The sequence below is a fragment of the Eriocheir sinensis genome, chromosome 39 (genome assembly GCF_024679095.1).
Source record: "Eriocheir sinensis breed Jianghai 21 chromosome 39, ASM2467909v1, whole genome shotgun sequence".
NCBI lineage: Eukaryota > Metazoa > Arthropoda > Malacostraca > Decapoda > Varunidae > Eriocheir > Eriocheir sinensis.
In genome coordinates this window covers 12,415,323-12,435,251 of record NC_066547.1, presented here as the reverse complement: position 1 = coordinate 12,435,251, position 19,929 = coordinate 12,415,323, and the positions used below count along the sequence as shown (strand labels likewise).

The 19,929-nt window shown below is 41.8% G+C and overlaps 1 long non-coding RNA gene across 1 annotated transcript in view; it reads right to left on the bottom strand.

Annotated features, from left to right (window-relative positions):
* LOC127009137 (uncharacterized) overlaps positions 1 to 19,929 on the bottom strand; it is a 57,574-nt gene that overhangs the window by 23,807 nt on the left and 13,838 nt on the right. The window contains exon 2 of the long non-coding RNA XR_007761666.1: positions 3,594 to 3,630. This is a non-coding gene — a long non-coding RNA (uncharacterized LOC127009137). The remainder of the gene's footprint in view (positions 1 to 3,593; positions 3,631 to 19,929) is intronic.

Sequence of the window (19,929 nt, the reverse complement as noted above, 5' to 3'; positions counted from 1 at the left end):
AGGTGTTGTGTTGTCTGTGTGTGTGCCCAACCATCTGACCGTCCGACACTTTGACGCACGCAAAAATATCTCGTCAGACAGATTGATGGATTAACACACACACGCAGCCAGACTTTTAAATAGCGCTGTGTGGGGTGCGAGTGGGGTGGGGGTAGGGATAGTGTGTGTGTGTGTGTGTGTGTGTGTGTGTGTGTGTGTGTGTGTGTGTGTGTGTGTGTGTGTGTGTGTGTGTGTGTTAACGCGCGTTCTGTACTTAACGGGGTGAAAATAAAAGGCTCTTGTTGTTGCTCTTGTTACTACTATTTTCAAAACACCCAAAAAAAAGAACGTTATTTTTGGATATGCTACGGATTTCACCTGTACGCCCGGAGTGTGTGTGTGTGTGTGTGTGTGTGTGTGTGTGTGTGTGTGTGTGTGTGTGGAGGGGTGGGGTAGTGGTGGAGAGAGGAGGGTGCAGTAGTGGCGGAGAGAGGAGGGGAGAGGGAGGAGGTGTATCAGTCTCTGAGTGACGACTGATCAGAATTCTCGAAACCTTATATTTTGGCATTAGTCAATAGAAGCCTTTTAGCATGAAAAGGAGGCCAATCAAGTATTATTAAACAATTATTTGAAAAGCAAAAGTTTGAATACCACAAAACACCGGTAAAGTTCACAGCAAAACATATTTTCGCGAGACCACACACACACACACACACACACACACACACACACACACACACACACATATATATATATATATATATATATATATATATATATATATATATATATATATATATATATATATATATATATATATATAAAACATCATATCGAACGCGGCAGAAAACGAATTACCATACACACAACTACTGAACTGTATATATTGACAGCAGAATAGTGTAATGGATCGACAAGACGCGGAAATGTCACCAATTTCGCTCGACCGATCGGGTACCTCTCGGGCTGATGGATGGAGAGCCGGCCACGCGTCTCCTTTTTTTTTTTTTTTTTTTTTTTTTACGTTGCTGCCTATTGCGCCGGTAGGCATCTTCCCGATGGGGCCTGATGGTCGGCCCAAGGCTTCTTCCAGGTGGGGCCTGATTGTCGGCCCAGCCCGTTCTGGCGCAGGCGAGTGTTTATAGTGGCGCCATCTTGCATTGGCTCATGCTGCCCCCCGGAACTCGTTCTTGATTCGCTTGGACGGCTTTCTCTAGAGTCCGGGTTGAAGGGTGGTCTTCAGGACAGCATGTGGGTAGTTTTAAGCCACTCGGCGGTGACTGAAAAATCCGAGGTGGTAGCGTGGGGATTCGAACCCGCGTCGTCCATCACGCAGTGAATGTGGGCCCAGTACGCTACCAGTTCAGCCACCGCCTACCCAATTCGGCAGATTCGGGCTCGATTCTGCCTAAGGTAAAGTTAACGTTTATTACCCCTCATTGGCTGGACTGAGCAGAGGGCATTAGGCTGGTGGCATGGCGGCGGTATCCTGCATAGAGTCAGTTGATCAACGGTGTGCTACTCTGCTAACCTATGTTCTCCGTGAAGGCGGACTTAATGTTAAGGCGAATTTAGTGATAAAACACATAAATAGATCTAATACGTGGAGGCAAACCGCGTAATGGACCGAGAAGACGCGGAAAAGCCACCATATTCCCTCGACTGGTGCGGTACCTCTTGGGCTAATGGAAGGAGCGCCGGCGCTGCGCCTCCTCAGTCCCGGGTTCGATCGAAAGGAAAGTTATTAAAAAAGAAAAAAAGTACGTCCATCATCTTCATATTCCCACTGACTATATTAAATTCTCCTACGTTTCAAAATGATCAGAAGCTCGTATTGAAATATAAATGGCACCTAGACCCACCCACACATACTGGTTCGTCCTTGTTAAAGATTATTACTAAGAAGATGATGTTTGTATGTCATTCTTTTAAATACATGCATCCTCCTCCCATCAAAGACTATTACTAGGAGGAGGATGTTTGTATGTCATTCTTTCAGCCCTAGCTTACGAAATACAGAGATAAAATCCATGCATCCTCCTCCCAACAAAGACTATTACTAGGAGAAGGATGTTTGTATGTCATTCTTTCAGCCCTAGCTTACGAAATACAGAGATAAAATCCATGCATCCTCCTCCCAACAAAGACTATTGCTAGGAGTAGGATGTTTGTATGTCATTCTTTCAGCCCTAGCTTACGAAATACAGAGATAAAATACATGCATCCTCCTCCCATCAAAGACTATTACTAGGAGGAGGATGTTTGTATGTCATTCTTTCAGCCCTAGCTTACGAAATACAGAGATAAAATCCATGCGTCCTCCTCCCATCAAAGGTCTCAAAACTCTGATCATCAATAGACACAACACGACAAGCCCTGCGACCTTGGACGAGTGAAAACACTTTGACATCGAGCACAGAGAGGGAGACAAGAACAAAGAATGAATGCGGAGAACTTTAATGAAGAACAATGCCATTAGTCCCTCCATCTGTCTCTGTCTCTGTCTCTCTTTCTCTGTCTGTTTGTGTCTCTTTCTTCCCTCCTTTCTTCTCTCTTTCTCTTTTTCTCCTAATTTCCTCTTTGTCTGTTATCTATTTTTCATTTATTCTGCTTTTTTCTTTTTTCTTTTATTGTTTCTCTCTTCTCTTTCACTATTCCTCTCCCTGTCTCTCTCTGTCTTAGCCCTCCTCCTCCTCCTCTTCCTCCTCCTCCTCCTCCTCCTCCTCTCACAACGGATAAACCCACGCAAGAGAACGAAGATCACTCAGAAATATCAGTTGGGAATCACTCCGCGCAGCACCTCCGGCAAAACAGAGCAATATCGTCCCTCCTTCTCCTTTCCTTCCCTCCCATCACCCTCACTCTCATACCCTCCCTTTCCCCACCCTTCCCCCTTGTCTCCTCTCCTCTCCACCTCTCCACCCTCAAGTTTCCTCGGCATATAGCCCCGTCAAGTAGGGTCTCGGGGTTTTAGTGGCGCGTGGTTGCCTCTGCCGGCCGATTTGCAGTCCCCAAGAGAGGCAAGGTCGCGCGGGTAAGGTTGGGAGCGATGGATTATTCCGACGAAGGGGAAGAAAGGTCGCGTGCCTTCAACATTGCAGGCCGCGGGTGAGGGGACGGCAGGGAGTGAGGGAGAGAAGCTAAAGGGATTAAGCGAAGGAATTAGTGTTTTGTAAAAGAGACGATCCTAGTGACTGGTTATTATTATCATTATTATTATTATCGTAACGCCATTCATCGTCTCTTTAAAGAACGTTAATTAAGGCTTATTCTCTTCGCTGCCCACTCGTAGCATCTCCTCTAGTGTTGAACGGGGGAATTATATAATAGTTTGTAGTAGCGGGGACTATGTTTCTTAATGGTCCCTCCAAGCGAGGAAAATGAGAAAAAATCACCCCTCACACAAGCCATTTCATAATATATATCAAAGCATTTGTGATCAGATTATGTATCATTTATTTTGGGGGGTTTATATCATGGCACAAATTTAGCCAGTCGCTGCTACACGGTAAAGCCACAAATTTGGCCCGTCGCTGCTACCGGGTTAGAAGTATTGCTGTTTGTATTACTATTACTACTACTGTTTTAAGTGATTTCTATTTAGTTGTACTCACGATAAGCCAAGGTCCTCGTCTCATAGGGGTGCACATCCTGGTGAGAGAAGAAAAGACATTAGTATCAGTGTCAGTATTAGTAGTATCAATAGTAGTAGTCTGAGTAGTAGTAGTAGTCGTAGTAGCGATAGTAGTAGGATAAACACACCCCGGGCACACACCATAATATGAATGTACAAATCTACGCATATGTCCAGCGCCATTTCACTACGATTTCTGTGCAGCAAAAGTGTACAGACAGAAGTAAATTGGAGTTAATGAGACTGGGGGGCAGCGAGTGGCCTAACGATGATGAACAATGTATAACAAGCTGGAAGACGATGACGCGAAATATATTTAAGAGTAACGTATTGTTGTGAGGAGAATGGAGAGAGGCAGAGAGAGACGGAAAAATTAAATGGCAGACAAAAAAAATGGGAAGCGAAGATGAAGTAAAGTGAGTGAAATGAAAAAATGCTGAAGGGGAAAATGGAGAAAAAAAGGATGAACTAAAGCGAATGAAAAAAGAAACACAGGAGGAAAACGTTGAGAAAAAAGGATAAGGGGGAGGAAATGAGGCACAGTCCATCAGGAAAATTGCCAGTTGACACAAAGAGGCGCCATCAGGCTCCACTCCCTCGGCGCTCTTTGAAGAAAAAAACAAAACTAAATAAAAGGTAGGGTTGTTTGCCACGCCATGCACCCCAGACCTTGACAAATATAATCGTCCAAGTAAAGGAAATAATATGAATGGTGAAATTGGCGAATATCTCATCGAATCTCGTGTTTATTTGCCCGAATGAGAAAGTAGCATTAATATAAACTGCTCAAGGGAAATATATTGATGAAAAGTAGCAACCGTAATGATAGAAAAAAAATGAATTACCAACAACAAAAACATCTAATCTCCGCATCATTGAAATTGGCGAATATCTCATCGAATCTCGTGTTTATTTGCCCGAATGAGAAAGTAGCATTAATATAAACTGCTCTTGGGAAAAATATTGATGAAAAGTAGCAACCGTAATGATAGAAAAAAAATGAATTACCAACAACAAAAACATATAATCTCCGCATCATTGAAATTGGCGAATATCTCATCAAATCTCGTGTTTATTTGCCGAATGAGACAGTAGCATTAATATAAACTGCTCTTGGGAAAAATATTAATTAAAAGTAGCAACAGAAAAGACGATAGAAAAAAAATGAATTACCAACAACAAAAACATCTAATCTCCGCATCATTATTTGGCTAAAAGAGAAACTAGTGTAAATATATTGTGTTCTAGGTTAAAAGATATTGACTTAAAGGAAATTATCAGAACCATAGCGATTAAAAAACAAATATATTACTATCCAAAAAAAAAAATCTTGTATCATGTTGACTTGGCTGAGAGAAAAAGTAAAATAACTATAAGGTGCTCGAAGGGAAAAAGAACATTACTCCCAGAAAGAAATGAGAAACGTATCGATATATAAAAAAAAATGTATTACCAAGAACAAAAAAAATCTCATCCTGTTTACGTGGCAGAAAGAGAGAAAAGAATGAATATAGAGTGTTCTAAGGGAAGGAAAAACATAATTCACTCAAAGAATTTATAAGAACCGTAACGATAGAAAAAAATGAATTACTACCGTGCAGAGAGAGAGAGAGAGAGAGAGAGAGAGAGAGAGAGAGAGAGAGAGATGAGTCTTAATACCATGAAAATATTTAGCAACTCGGAATATATTAAATAAAAAAAGAGAAAAATCGTGTATAATTCCAAAAAAAAAAAAAACACTAAAATGTTGAATAAGGAAAAGAACGTATCATACAATATTATACCATTTCAATTTTCTCATACAATTCTTGATACTAGCAATACAAAAAAATAAAGAAAATGATTGAATTTAAGAAAAGTAACTGAATTTTCTCCCACGTTTGAAAGAAAAAACAAAACAAGTCCTTCTGAATATTTTATCGAAGTGAGGGGTACCGAACGTCATTTTACCAACGGAGGAAGAAAACGAGTCAAGGATATGAAAAAAAACGTAAAAAAGATAAAATAAATAGGTCAGAGAGAGAAGATTAATGATTTTTCCATTAGCCTATTGCTCTTAAGTACTAGGCTAATGGAAGAAGGTTTTACGGAGAGGTTGTTAAATTGGGCCTTTGCTGATGATAGTGTTCCGGTTGCTGGTAATTTGTTTCTGCTGTTGTTGTTTTTTCGTTACAGCTATTTTGAACGCGGTAGTGAGAGTGATAAAGGTGGTGATACTAATGATAATAACTAAACATGAGCGTTGGAGATGAACTGTGGATTGGCAAGGGGCATTGATTAGCGGGCTTTTTTTTAATCTTTCTCATCATTATTTTATTTTTTGCCCTGGAGCTGCTTCCTTTGCTGTAAAAAAAAAAATCAACACGTTCAATTACCACTAATACGAGAAGGAAAAAGAACACTTACGGGTATGAACCAGAAATAAAAATCGTTGTTTTCTCTTATTTTTTTTTTTAGTGTGTGGATGATTGTTTCTCTCTCAGCTTCCCTCTTATATTATCCTCCTCTTACACTCTCTCTTCCTCTACCTCCTCCTCCTCATCACTATTCTCCTCCTCCTCCTCCTCCTCTTCCTCCTTCTTCTCCACCTCCTCCAACTCTTCCTCCTTCTCACAACACATTTAAAAATTTGCTAAGAAGACATATGATAAAATGAGAAGATAAAAGAAAAGAATTAAAAAAGTTTGTGCAAGATTGCCACTGATTATAGTCTTGAATGAAGAGTAATAAGACGGGGAACGAGAACGGAATGCTAATGATGTGATGAAAAGGGAAAGAATGAAAGAAAGCGAAAAAAAGGAAGAAGAGGAATAAGTAAATGAAGATGAAAAATGAGAGAAACGAAGAAGATAAAGAAGAAAGAGGGATAAACAAGATCGGTACGGTGAGGATGACGATGAAGAGAAATAAAAATAAAAGAAAGAAAAAAGAAAGAAAAGAAAGAAGGAATAAGTGAATGAAAAATATGAGAAATGAAAGAAACGAAGAAAAGAAGAGTAAGAAGAAAGGAGGAGAAACAGGATCGGTGCGGTGAGGATGACGATGAAGAGAGATAAAAAAGAAAAGAAAGAAGGAAAGAAAAAGAAAAAAAGAGGGAAAAGAAGAGTGAAAAATATGAGAAATGAGAGAAACGAAGAAAAGAAGAAAAAAAAGAAGAAAGGAGGAGGAACAATATCGGTACGGTGAGGATGATGAAGAATAGGAAAATAGGAAATAGCTGTAACGAAAAAACAACAACAGCAGAAACAAATTACCAGCAACCGGAACACTATCATTACCAATCCTTCCCCTATCCACCAGTCCCATTACCAATCCTTCCCCTATCCACCAGTCCCATTACCAACCCTTCCCCTATCCACCAGTCCCATTACCAATCCTTCCCCTATCCACCTGTCCCATTACCAATCCTTCCCCTATCCACCTGTCCCATTACCAACCCTTCCCCTATCCACCAGTCCCATTACCAATCCTTCCCCTATCCACCAGTCCCATTACCAATCCTTCCCCTATCCACCAGTCCCATTACCAATCCTTCCCCTATCCACCAGTCCCATTACCAACCCTTCCCCTATCCACCAGTCCCATTACCAATCCTTCCTCTATCCACCAGTCCCATTACCAATCCTTCCCCTATCCACCAGTCCCATTACCAATCCTTCCCCTATCAACCAGTCCCATTACCAATCCTTCCCCTATCCACCAGTCCCATTACCAATCCTTCCCCTATCCACCAGTCCCATTACCAATCCTTCCCCTATCCAATAGTCCCATTACCAACCCCAGAAATAAGTAAAGGAAGACGAGCCACGACAGAAACACAAACAAACAAACAAAAAATATACCCCTGTGAAAAAAAAAAATAGGCCAAGCAGAATATTAAGCATCCAATTATAATTTCAACTTTCTTCCGAGGCCACGCTTATCTATGAAATATGGTTTCAACTTTGCTTACTTACCCTTTACCTTCCACGCTCCCTTTTCAAAACGCCTACATTTCCCTTTCAAAACCTTATCCTCCCACGCTCTCCTTTTACAATGCGACCCTCCCTCGCTCCCCTTTCAAAGCTAAGATCATCTGCGTCCCCTTCTGTTCCCTTCTCATTTAACTTTTTCCCCATCCCATCATATTCCATTCGCTCCTCCACCTCCCCCTTCCCTCCGTTCACTTTTTTTCTGGTGGTTTCCTTTTATTTTGCTTCCTACCCATTCACTTACATTCTCCTCCTTTTGTTCTTCCATTTTCTCCCTACATTTCTATATATTGCTTCTTTTTTTCTGTTTTCTTTCCTTCCTTCTCCTTCCATCTTCCTTTTCTTCCACTCTTATTTTGCTACTTTCCTTCATTTCCTTCCCTTCTACCTTTCTTCTCTTCCTCTCTTCATTTGCCACTTTCCTTACTTCCCTTTCCTTTCCTGACACTTTTCTTCTCTTTCATTTTTTTTTTACTTTCTTTCCTACCTTTTCCTTCCATCTTCCTTCTTTTCCACTCTTCATTTGCTCCCACACCCTTTCTTTCATACATCTCACTCCCTATCTACCGACCTCCACTTTTCTCCCTCCACTTCTTCCTTACCTTTTCTTTCTTCCTATTCACTCTCCCTTTCTACTTTCCCATTTCCTTTCCATTTTTTCCTTCCATCTTCCTTCTTTTCCATTCTTACTTTGCTCCTCCACCCTTTCGGCTATACATCTAACTCCTTTATTTCCTCTTTCACTCTTCCTTTCGCTTTTCCATCTTCTTCCATCCCATGTCTTTTGCGTTGTCCATGTCTCTACGATCTTCCTATATTTCCTTTTCCACACTTTCTTTGCTTCTTTACTTTCTTTCGTTCCTTGTTTTCCACGCTATCCACTTCTCTGGACTACTGTGTTTCTCTTTATCTCCCTATTCAACATTCACTTAGTCTTTCCTTTCTCTTGTCCTTTTCTCTCATACTTCAATACTCTTTCTTACTCTTTCATACTCTCCTGCCTAATACCTCCTCCTCCTCCTCCTCCTCCTCCTTCTTTCTTCCCTGCCCGTAATGAGGCGCCAGCGTCGATAATTCGGGTGTTAATACTCGAGATTGAAAACATTAAACAAAATTATCACGCGTCAACACTCTCGAAACATGAGTGTGTTGATTCTCTCTCTCTCTCTCTCTCTCTCTCTCTCTCTCTCTCTCTCTCTCTCTCTCTCTCTCTCTCTCTCTCTCTCTCTCTCTCTCTCTCTCTCTCTCTCTCTCTCTCTCTCTCTCTCTCTCTCTCTCTCTCTCTCTCTCTCTCTCTCTCTCTCTCTCTCTCTCTTTTCTCTATCTCTCGTTGATGGCTGAAGGCTGTCAAATGGTAGGGCAAGGACTCGAACCAAGGACTCACTGACACACACACACACACACACACACACACACACACACACACACACACACACACACACACACACACAACCCCCTGCCTCCCCGCCCACACAACTAACCCTCCTCCAGTATACGCCCGACTCCTCCCCCATTCCAAAAAAATCCAAAGACCCTTTCCTCCACCTCCACACCTTCCCAAACACACACACGCACACACACACACCGGTAAGATAATTAACCCCACAGGTGTGATAAGCCTACTCCTACCTTGAGACACCCGCCATCCATCCCCTAATCCCCCTCCCCCCCCCTCCTTCCCCCTTACACGGTTCTTCCTCAGAGGCTCATTTCTTCACTTTTCCTCATCCCCTCCTCCCCTCGACGCTCCCCTTCCCCCTTTCCCCTTTCTTCCCCCGGGGCCCATTCCTTCACCCACGCGCGGCTCGGCCCCCAAATAACCTTCCCCGGGCCTCATCGCGCCGTGATTAGAGTCTGATTCAGCGTCGAGGGAGGCAAGGAGGGACCCGCGGGCTGTGTCTCCAGAGGGAAAGGTCGATGGTTTTGCATTTTAGCGTGATGAAGGTGAGGGGGAGGGGAAGGAGGAGGAGGAGGAAAGGGGGTGGAGGAGGAGGGGGTGGAGGTGGCGGTGAGAGGGGGGTAAGCGAGCATGAAGAGAAGGAGGGGTTAGAGGGGAAAGAGGGGAAAGAAGAAGGAGGAGAGGAGGAGGAGGGGGAAAGGAGGAGGAGGAGGAGGAGGAGGAGGAGGAGTGGAGGAGGAGGTGTAAGTTGTGGTGAGAGAGGGTAAGGCAGGGAAGCATAAAGGGTAGGAGGGGTTAGAGGGGAAAGGAGGAGGAGAAGAGGAGGAGAAGGAGGAGGAGGAGGAGGAGGAGTGATGCACGAAAGTAGCTGTAAGAGGAGCAAGAAGGAGTGAGAAAAGAGATTGAGAAGTAAAGTATTTAATTGAGGTAGTGCATTTGTGTGCCTCTGTCTGTCTCTCTTTCCGTCTCTCTGTCTGTCTGTCTGTCTCTCTTTTCGTCTCTCTGTCTGTCTGTCTGTCTCTCTTTCCGTCTCTCTGTCTGTCTGTCTGTCTCTCTTTTCGTCTCTCTGTCTGTCTGTCTGTCTCTCTTTCCGTCTCTCTGTCTGTCTGTCTGTCTCTCTTTCCGTCTCTCTGTCTGTCTGTCTGTCTCTCTGTCTGTCTGTCTGTCTCTCTTTCCGTCTCTCTGTCTGTCTGTCTGTCTCTCTTTCCGTCTCTCTGTCTGTCTGTCTGTCTCTCTTTCCGTCTCTCTGTCTGTCTGTCTGTCTGTCTCTCTTTCCGTCTCTCTGTCTGTCTGTCTGTCTCTCGCTCTCGATTAAGTTAGTACAAAATAAAGATAAATGAACAACTCTTTCCATGTTCTTATCTCTGTCATATAAAGAAAAAGCTAAATATTCAAGTTAACAAAATGAAAGTCAACAAAAAACACACGAACAGAACATCAACCCATTCGTACCACACTCAAAAAAATAAAAAAATAAAATAAGTAAATAAAAATAAATGAATAAATACGTGTACGAACTCCCTGTGAACTTTTTAATAACTTTCCACCTGTCCACGACGTACTTTTTCCCCGCGGGGCGTACACTGAATTCCCGCCCCGAGACGCCATTCTTTTCTGGGTAGTATATACTTTTCTTTTGTTTGTCTTCATAGAAAGTTCTCCCGGATGATTTGCTCCCTCGACCTAGTTTTTTCTGTACCCTGTCACTATACTCTTTCTACAATATTATTTTCCTCATGTGGCTTATTTTCCGTGCCTATTACAACACTCTACTATACTAATTTCCTCTCGTGACTTATTTTCCGTGTCCTATTACTATACTTTCTACAATACTAATTTCCTCATGTGACTTATTTTCCGTGCCTATTACAACACTCTTCTATACTAATTTCCTCTCGTGACTTATTTTCCGTGTCCTATTACCTCATGTGACTTATCTTCCGTGTCCTATTACAACACTCTACTATACTAATTTCCTCTCGTGACTTATTTTCTGTACCCTATTAATACACTCTACTATACTAATTTCCTCTCGTGACTTATTTTCCGTGTCCTATTACTACACTTTCTACAATACTAATTTCCTCATGTGACTTATTTTCCGTGCCTATTACAACACTCTACTATACTAATTTCCTCTCGTGACTTATTTTCCGTGCCTATTACAACACTCTACTATACTAATTTCCTCTCGTGACTTATTTTCCGTGCCTATTACAATACTCTACTATACTAATTTCCTCTCGTGACTTATTTTCCGTGTCCTATTACAACACTCTACTATACTAATTTCCTCTCGTGACTTATTTTCCGTGTCCTATTACTACACTTTCTACAATACTAATTTCCTCATGTGACTTATTTTCCGTGTCCTATTACTACACTTTCTACAATACTAATTTCCTCTCGTGACTTATTTTCCGTGCCTATTACAACACTCTACTATACTAATTTCCTCTCGTGACTTATTTTCCGTGCCTATTACAACACTCTACTATACTAATTTCCTCTCGTGACTTATTTTCCGTGCCTATTACAACACTCTACTATACTAATTTCCTCATGTGACTTATTTTCCGTGTCCTATTACTACACTTTCTACAATACTAATTTCCTCTCGTGACTTATTTTCCGTGCCTATTACAACACTCTACTATACTAATTTCCTCATGTGACTTATTTTCTGTACCCTATCACTACACTCTTTTAACAATAGTATTTTCCTCTTGTGATTTATTTTCTGTACCCTATTACTAACTCTTTTAACAACAGTATTTTCCTCTTGTGATTTATTTTCCGTGCCTTACTTCTATACTCTTTCAATACTATATTCCTCACGTAACTGCTTTTTATCTTCTTCACAATATTCTTATACTATTTTCTATAATGCGACGGAGATGAGCACCGCAGCCACGCGCAGCTATAGCGGATACACCTAAATTTACCTTTACCTAATATTCTTTTCCCGGCTGTTGTGTTTTTCTTTTTCTCTTCAGTACTACTTTACTATTTCGTATGACACTATTTTCCTCTCGCGACTGTTTTGGTTTCTCTTGTACGTTACTACTTTATTTTTTCTACAACACAATATTCCTTCTGTGACTTTTCTTTCTATACAAATCCAGCTGTACTATTTTTCTACAGCACTATTTTTCTCTCGCGATTGTTTGTTTTTGTTTGTTTTTCTCTCCAGTACTGCGAGGCGGTTTGATAAGGCCACAAAGGACTTCAAACAAATAAGGACGAATTGACTTTTCCTGTTTGAGTTTTGTGGTTGGAGGCGTTTTTTTTTTTTTTTTTTGGTGGGTGAGTTTCGGGAGACTAGCGAAATATCATAAGTCGGAATTGTGGAGTCTAAAAATATGGAAGAAAATATGAAAAAGTCAGAATTTCAAAATATAAAAATGTATCTTATCCAAACCTGAAATATGTCACCGCATTGATGCTAAAAAAAAATTCACTCGCCCTCGACTTTACTTCGTATTCCTGATTTTGCTTATTTTCTTGGATATATATTTTTCCCTAACTTCTACACATTTAAACGGGTCCCTATCGGATGAGCATTTATTATCTAGGCCACCTTTCTTATACTAGTTTTTTTATCCACAGAAAAAATCAAAGTATTTTTTTCTGTACCTAAAATGTCCTGCTTCCTTTCGTCGTTAAGTTTATGAATACGCAGTGGCTTGACATTCCAGCGAGGTAGCGATTTCTGGTCCTCAGCCCGTCATCGGCAGCGTAGTGTGTGTGGCCTCTGTTTCTTACCTCGACCCCACAGGAAAACACACCAAGCCACACACTCCCTACGCAAATAGAAGTTTAAATAAATATAAATAATCATACATATCATTATAATAAGAGTAAAACATTGAGCATATGACTGGTCTGACAAAATTTTAATCGCTGGACGAAATAATTGAATTTAAACTCTAAACTGGATTATGAATTCACGTCACCTTTTTTTTTTTTTTTTTTTTTGGGGGGCTGGCTATTCGTGCCCTTTTCCTCCTCCTCCACCTCCTCACTCATTCTCATTTTCAACCTCATCTCTCAAGCTCATCCTCAACCTCCTCCTCCTCCGTCTAATCATCATCACCATCATCATCATCCTTTTCATCATCATCATCATCATCATCATCATCCTTTTCATCATCATCATCATCATCATCACCCTTTTCATCATCATCATCATCATCCTTTTTATCATCCTCATCATCATCATCACCCTTTTCATCATCATCATCATCATCATCCTTTTTATCATCATCATCATCATCATCATCCTTTTTATCATCCTCATCCTCATTATCATTTTCTTCAACCTTACCTTCAATTTTATCCTCATCCTCATCTCATCCTCAACCTCCGACTCCTCTTGCTCCCTCTCATCATACTTCTCATTCTTACCATCTTTTTCTTCATCCTAGTACTCATCATCATTCTCATTCTCAACCTCATCCTCTTCCTGAATTTTTTATTATATTCTTATTATCTTATTCTAATTATCTTCCTCTTCATCCTACTACCCATCATCATTCTCATTCTCAACATCATTCTCTTCCTGATTTTTTTATTATTATCTTCCTCATCCTCATTTTCAGTCCCATTCTCATTTCCAGTCTTGTCAACCTTAACCTCCTCCTTCCCCCTCTGCCTCCTCCTCTTCTGGGATCTACCCTTTGCATCGATTGGCTGTGGCGGCGTGACTGTGTAGGTAGTGGGACGCCCGCCTTGCTTAAAGACTGACTGACTGACCCACTGACTCACTCCCTCCCTGACACACTGACCCTGACTCACTTCCTGCCCGACGTGCTGACTGATTACCTGCCCGCTTAAACTGACTAACTGACTGAATGACTAAGTACCTGATTGACGTACTCTTTGCCTGACTGATTGAGTGACTTAACTGCCAACTGCTGAACTAAATGGGTGACTGATTGAATGACTGACGTAACATCCTAATGCACTACGGATCTATTTAGTCTTATTTTCCATCCATCCACTTCCATCGTTGCTTAAATATTCAACTCAAACTCATCTCGTCTTCGTAAATTTCCTCTGCTCTCCAAAATTGGTAACACACTCGACTTAACATCCTCCCCTCCTCCCTTACGAAAAAATAACATCCCATTCCATACAATTCCATACAATTTCTCTCCTCGCCAACCTTGGGAGCACTTTTAACCCAATTTTCTTTCTCCCTCTCCAAAACACCTTACCTAATTCCATACCGTCTACCCAGCTTCCTCCTCTCTCTTCCTTTCCTAACCACTTAAGCCTCTTTCATCCTATTCAAACTCGCACATCCTTATTTCTTCCTCCTCCCCTTTTCATAACACCATTCCATCATAATCCACTTCAAACTCACTCAACTCAATTTTTTCCTCTCCCTCCCAATTCCCCAAAACCACACCTCGTTCCATACCACTCCAATTCCCCCAAACAAACCCCATTCCATACCATTCCAATTCCCCAAAACACACCCCATTCCATACCATTCAAATTCCCCAAAACCACACCACACATACATACTATTCCAATTCCCCCAAACACCCCCATTCCATACCATTCCAATTCCCCCAAACAAACCCCATTCCATACCATTCCAATTCCCCAAAACACACCCCAATCCATACCATTCCAATTCCCAAAACCATACCCTATTCCATACCATTCCAATTCCCCAAAACACACCCCATTCCATACCATTCCAATTCCCAAAAACACACCCCATTCCATACCATTCCAATTCCCAAAACCACGCCCTATTCCATACCATTCCAATTCCCAAAATCACACCTCATTTCATACCATTCCAATTCCCCAAAACCCCACCCCACTCCATGCCATTCCAATTCCCCAAACCACACCACATTTCATAATATTCCAATTCCCAAAACAACACCCATTCCAATTCCCCAAACCACACCCCATTTCATACCATTCAAATTCCCCCAAACCACACCCCATTCCATACCATTCCAATTCCCCCAAACCACACCACATTCCAAACCATTCCATTTTACTCACTGAACCTAACCTAACCTTCCTCCCCTTTCGCAACACCTCACTCCAATCGATACAGTCCCATCCCATCCCCTTACACCTTACACCCTTCCCTCCCATCCCATCCCCTTACACCTTACACCCTTCCCTCCCATCCCATCCCCTTACACCTTACACCATTCCCTCCTGTCCCGCCCCCTTCACTCCTCTGCCCACGCCTCCTCACCCATCCTCCTCTCCACCTAGCAAAGGGGATGTTCAACCCATGAAATAGGAAACGTGTAGCTAAACTCCATCATGCCAGCCGCACAGCCGTCCCGCAGGCAAGATGAACCACGCGTCGGTCTGCTCTTGACAGCGACCCGGCGGCGCGGAAGACTGTACCAGATGCGTCCGATAAAAAAAACAAAGAGGGAGATTTTTTTTTAGTATCGCCTCGAAGTAACATCTGGATGCATAGGACGATTAGAAGAGAAGGGGAGGGGGGGGAGAGAGAGAGAGAGAGAGAGAAAGTGAAAGGAAATGTAATGGTCAGTTGGTTTGTATCGTATATTATTTTCTGTCTGTCTCCTTTCCATTCCCATCCCTTCCATTCGCTTCCCTTCATTCCCATCTGCATTCGTTATAGCTGGTGTGTGTGTGTGTGTGTGTGTGTGTGTGTGTGTGTGTGAGTGTGCGTGTGTGTGTGTGTGTGTGTGTGTGTGTGTGTGTGAAGGTCAGAGATGAAAGCCTCCGTTGAGATGAAAGATTGGGCGAAGTCAATCTCACGACCCTCACCTAACCCAGACCGAGACCAAACCTAGTGTGCGTCGTTTCCTGTGACACCCGAAATTGACCTCTCTTTTGGCTACTCTTTACTTTTTACTTTTGTGGGAGCGGCGAGTAGCGTTTTTTTTTTTTTTTTTACTCTTTTTGTTGCCCTTGAGAAGCATCCTTTGACGTAAAAATAAAAAAAACGATTATTTCCTGAGGCCAAAGAGAGGATTAATAGGGTTTTCACGAGTTCTTTTTTTCGTTCAAGATGCAGAAGATGTGTAAAACTATCACTACCATCACAAAACAGTCCATGAACATCCCAGTAACCTTTCTTTTTGGCCACTCCTTTGACCTCTATTCAGGAGCAGTAAGTAGCGGGCTTTTTTTATATATATATATTTTTCTTTACGCCCTTGAACTGTCTCCTTTGCTGGAAAAAAAAAACTTCCCCGAGAGCCTTTTCATACAGAGGAACGGAGGCGCTGATATGTTTAAAAATACTTGAGACCAAACCTGAGTGTGTCTCGTTGCCTGTTACAAAGACGAAGAGGAAACTTAAGTGTGTGTCTCGTTGCATGTTACAAAGACGAAGAGGAAACTTAAGTGTGTTTCTCGTTGCCTGTTACAAAGACGAAGAGGAAACTTAAGTGTGTCTCGTTACCTGTTACAAAGATGAAGACCAAACTTGAGTGTGTGTCTCGTTGCCTGTTACAAAGATGAAGACCAAACTTGAGTGTGTGTCTCGTTGCCTGTTACAAAGACGAAGACCAAACTTGAGTGTGTGTCTCGTTGCCTGTTACAAAGACGAAGAGGAAACTTAAGTGTGTCTCGTTGCCTGTTACAAAGACGAAGACCAAACTTGAGTGTGTGTCTCGTTGCCTGTTACAAAGACGAAGAGGAAACTTAAGTGAGCGTCGTTTACAGTGACCAAGACCCGTACCAGGAATCGAACCCTTGCACACATCCAATTCTCGCACACTGAATAACGTGGATCTTTCTTTACACGGCTCAAAAAAATAAAACAACAGAAAGAAACGTTAATAGAAAGTCCGTATATGCAATAGCTTTAGCAGAATGAAATTAATTACGTTTCTCTACAAGGTAATTCGGTATTTATAGACGCCATTCTCATTAACAATTACTTTTGATTACCTTGTGAGGGTCTTTGAAGCCATAAAGTTAAAGATTAAGAGTTAGTTTCCGGCTGAATTGGATGAATAAGACTTCTCTACGAGGCCACACAATGCTTTAGGGCGCCATTAAGGGACCGTTCCATTACCTTCAGCCCAAAGTTATGAGTCTGCCGGTGAACATTTCGAAACTTTGAAGAGGCGAGAAACAGATAGACTGCTCGAGAAATAAGATAAACAGGTATAGATGAAACAGATAGACTTGTCACGAATAGATATACATGGACAACACAGAGAGAGCTATTATGACTGAAGACAGATAGATATAGACGACAAACAAATAGACTAGTCACGAATTAAGATAGATAGATATGGACGAAACTAAGACATGAAACGAATGCAGAGAGATAGTTATAGACGAGAGAGATTGACTTGATACGAACGAAGGTGGATATAAACGAAAAGCAGATTGACTTGTCACGAATGCAGATAGATAGATAGATAGATAGATAAATAGATAGATAGATAGACAGATAGATAGATAGATAGATAACGAGACACACACACACACACACACACACACACACACACACACACTCTCTCTCTCTTCACCCCCAATAAAGGGAGAGTAAAAGCCTGCCTAATACCTCCCGGCCATCCCGTCACGGCATATCGCCTTTACGCCCGCAACGGCACGCCCCTCAACTCTGACTTTCACGAGGACACACACACACACACACACACACACACACACACACACAAGACAGCCATCGCCTATTTTATTTCCTCTACTCTTTAATTCGAAAGTCAGTGCAGTTATATAACCAAGTCTAACTTTTTTTTCTATATAAAGAATAATATAATCAAATGCAATAAAAATGACCACTGCCATTCAATGCACACTTTTAATCAAACCGAACTTTTAATATATAAGGAATCAAAGTACGATTAAATCCAATGAAAATGACACCACCACCACAAACAGTATCATTAGTTGGCGTAGTGAGAAATTTCGATCTGCAAGAGTTAACCAGCATCTTCCTTCTTTCATCCCTTTCGCTGGTAAACTCTTCAACAGCCTCCCCTCATCATTACTTCCTCTTGCCTACGACATAACGCCTTCAAAAGGGGAGTATCAAGACACCTTTCTAACTGATTTCGAGTGATGCATTTGGATATCCTTATAGTTTTCACGCCTCCGTGGTCTACCGGCTACGAATTCTAGTACCTGGGTTCGAATCCTGGCTTGTGCCGTCGGAGTGCATCTCACCCAGCTGTTCACCCTCCCTTTCGGGTTGATCAATAAATGGGTGCCTGGGAAAACCTGGGGAAGGTAAACTGCGGTAATCCCAGATTTCACACTGGCCGTCCCGGGTTAACTGGTTGTTACCCACCTCAAATAGCTCAAAGGGCCAGCGGTTCGGAGATGAGCACCGCAACCACGCGCAGCGATAGCGTATGCACCCACCTTATATTTTACGCTTTTGGGGAGCAAAAACATTGCAGGCTTGTATAATATATATTTTTTTCGCCCTTGAACTGCCTCCTTTGTTATAAAATATACACGAATCTATGAAAGAAAGAAAACACTGAGCAAAACCGAATATAAAAACAATTACTTAGGGGACAGTTTGGAGCGCTTCTCTATGAGTCTCGAGCGAGGAGAGGAAAGGAAGAGTTTGCCTCAAGTCCTCCAAAGTCTCGTGAAGACCCAAACAGACGGAGGAAAGGAGAAAAAAGAAACTTGGCGCGGTCGCTGCGGGAAGTTTCGTCGCAGCGAGGAATAAAAAAAGACGAGTCTTGAAAACAAAACGAATGCAGGAAAACAAAAACACTCGTAAATACAAAGCGTTGAGATTCTTCATAACGTTGAATGGACACAATAAAAGGCGATGAGGATATTTATAACGTTAGATAAACAGGTTGCAGGCACAGGAAGATTACAGCAAAAATAATAAAGGTATAATTAATTTCGAGATCAGCGTTTTGGTGGGAGGCACGATAGAAGGTTAAAAAGGTGTTTGAATCATCCTAAGAAAAAAGTATGTGGCAATGCAATGGACGTGGCAATAAAATGAGGTTGACATTAAATGGACGTGACGGTAATATAAATGCGACAATGAAATAGAAAAAAAAAATAATGCAACAATAAAACAAATAAAAAAATTAACATCACTGATAGAACTTAGCAGGCGTGTGGAGTCGGAATCGGTAAAAGTATCTCCGACTCCAACTCTTTTCTGATACGTGTGATGGTGTGTGACTGAGTGTGGTGTAGTGTGGTGTGGTGTGGTGTGGTGTGGTGTGGAGTGGAGTGGAGTGGAGTGGACAGAAGTATACATAAGAGTTAAAAAAAAAATCACCTACACTCCCTCAGTCAGTTCTTGTATCTTCCTCCCTTAAAAAAAGTTAAAAAAAGAGGAGTCAACATACATTAGGCCTATTACACGAAGCTCAGTTTTTCACGGCATTTTCTCAAGTTTTTCTTTTATATTGTATCTTCCTCTTTCGCTTCCTTGTTTTTTACACCATTCACTTTTCTGTTTGTCTGTCTCTGTCTCTCCTCCTGTTTGTCTATATCTCCTGTTTGTCTATCTCTCCTGTTTGTCTGTCTCTGTCTCTCCTCCTGTTTGTCTATCTCTCCTGTTTGTCTATCGCTCCTCCTATTTGTCTGTCTATCTCTCCTAACACTATTCACTTTTCTGTTTGTCTGTCCCTGTCTCTCATCAGTCCCGACGACCCGTATAAGTTGTATTAGTCCAGCCAACATTTATCCTCCTCCTCGTCCGTCTTCATTCATTTCCTCATCCACACTTTCATTGCTTTTCCACTCTCTTTCCCCGCTCTCTTCCACACTAATCATTTATTTAACGTGTTCCTCTTTCCTTCCCTGTCTTCACATTCACTCAGTTTCTCCTCCCTGTTTCCTTCCCTATCTTCACATTCACTTAGTTTCTCCTCCCTCTTTCCTTCCCTATCTTCACATTCACTCAGTTTCTCCTCCCTCTTTCCTTCCCTATCTTCACATTCACTTAGTTTCTCCTCCCTCTTTCC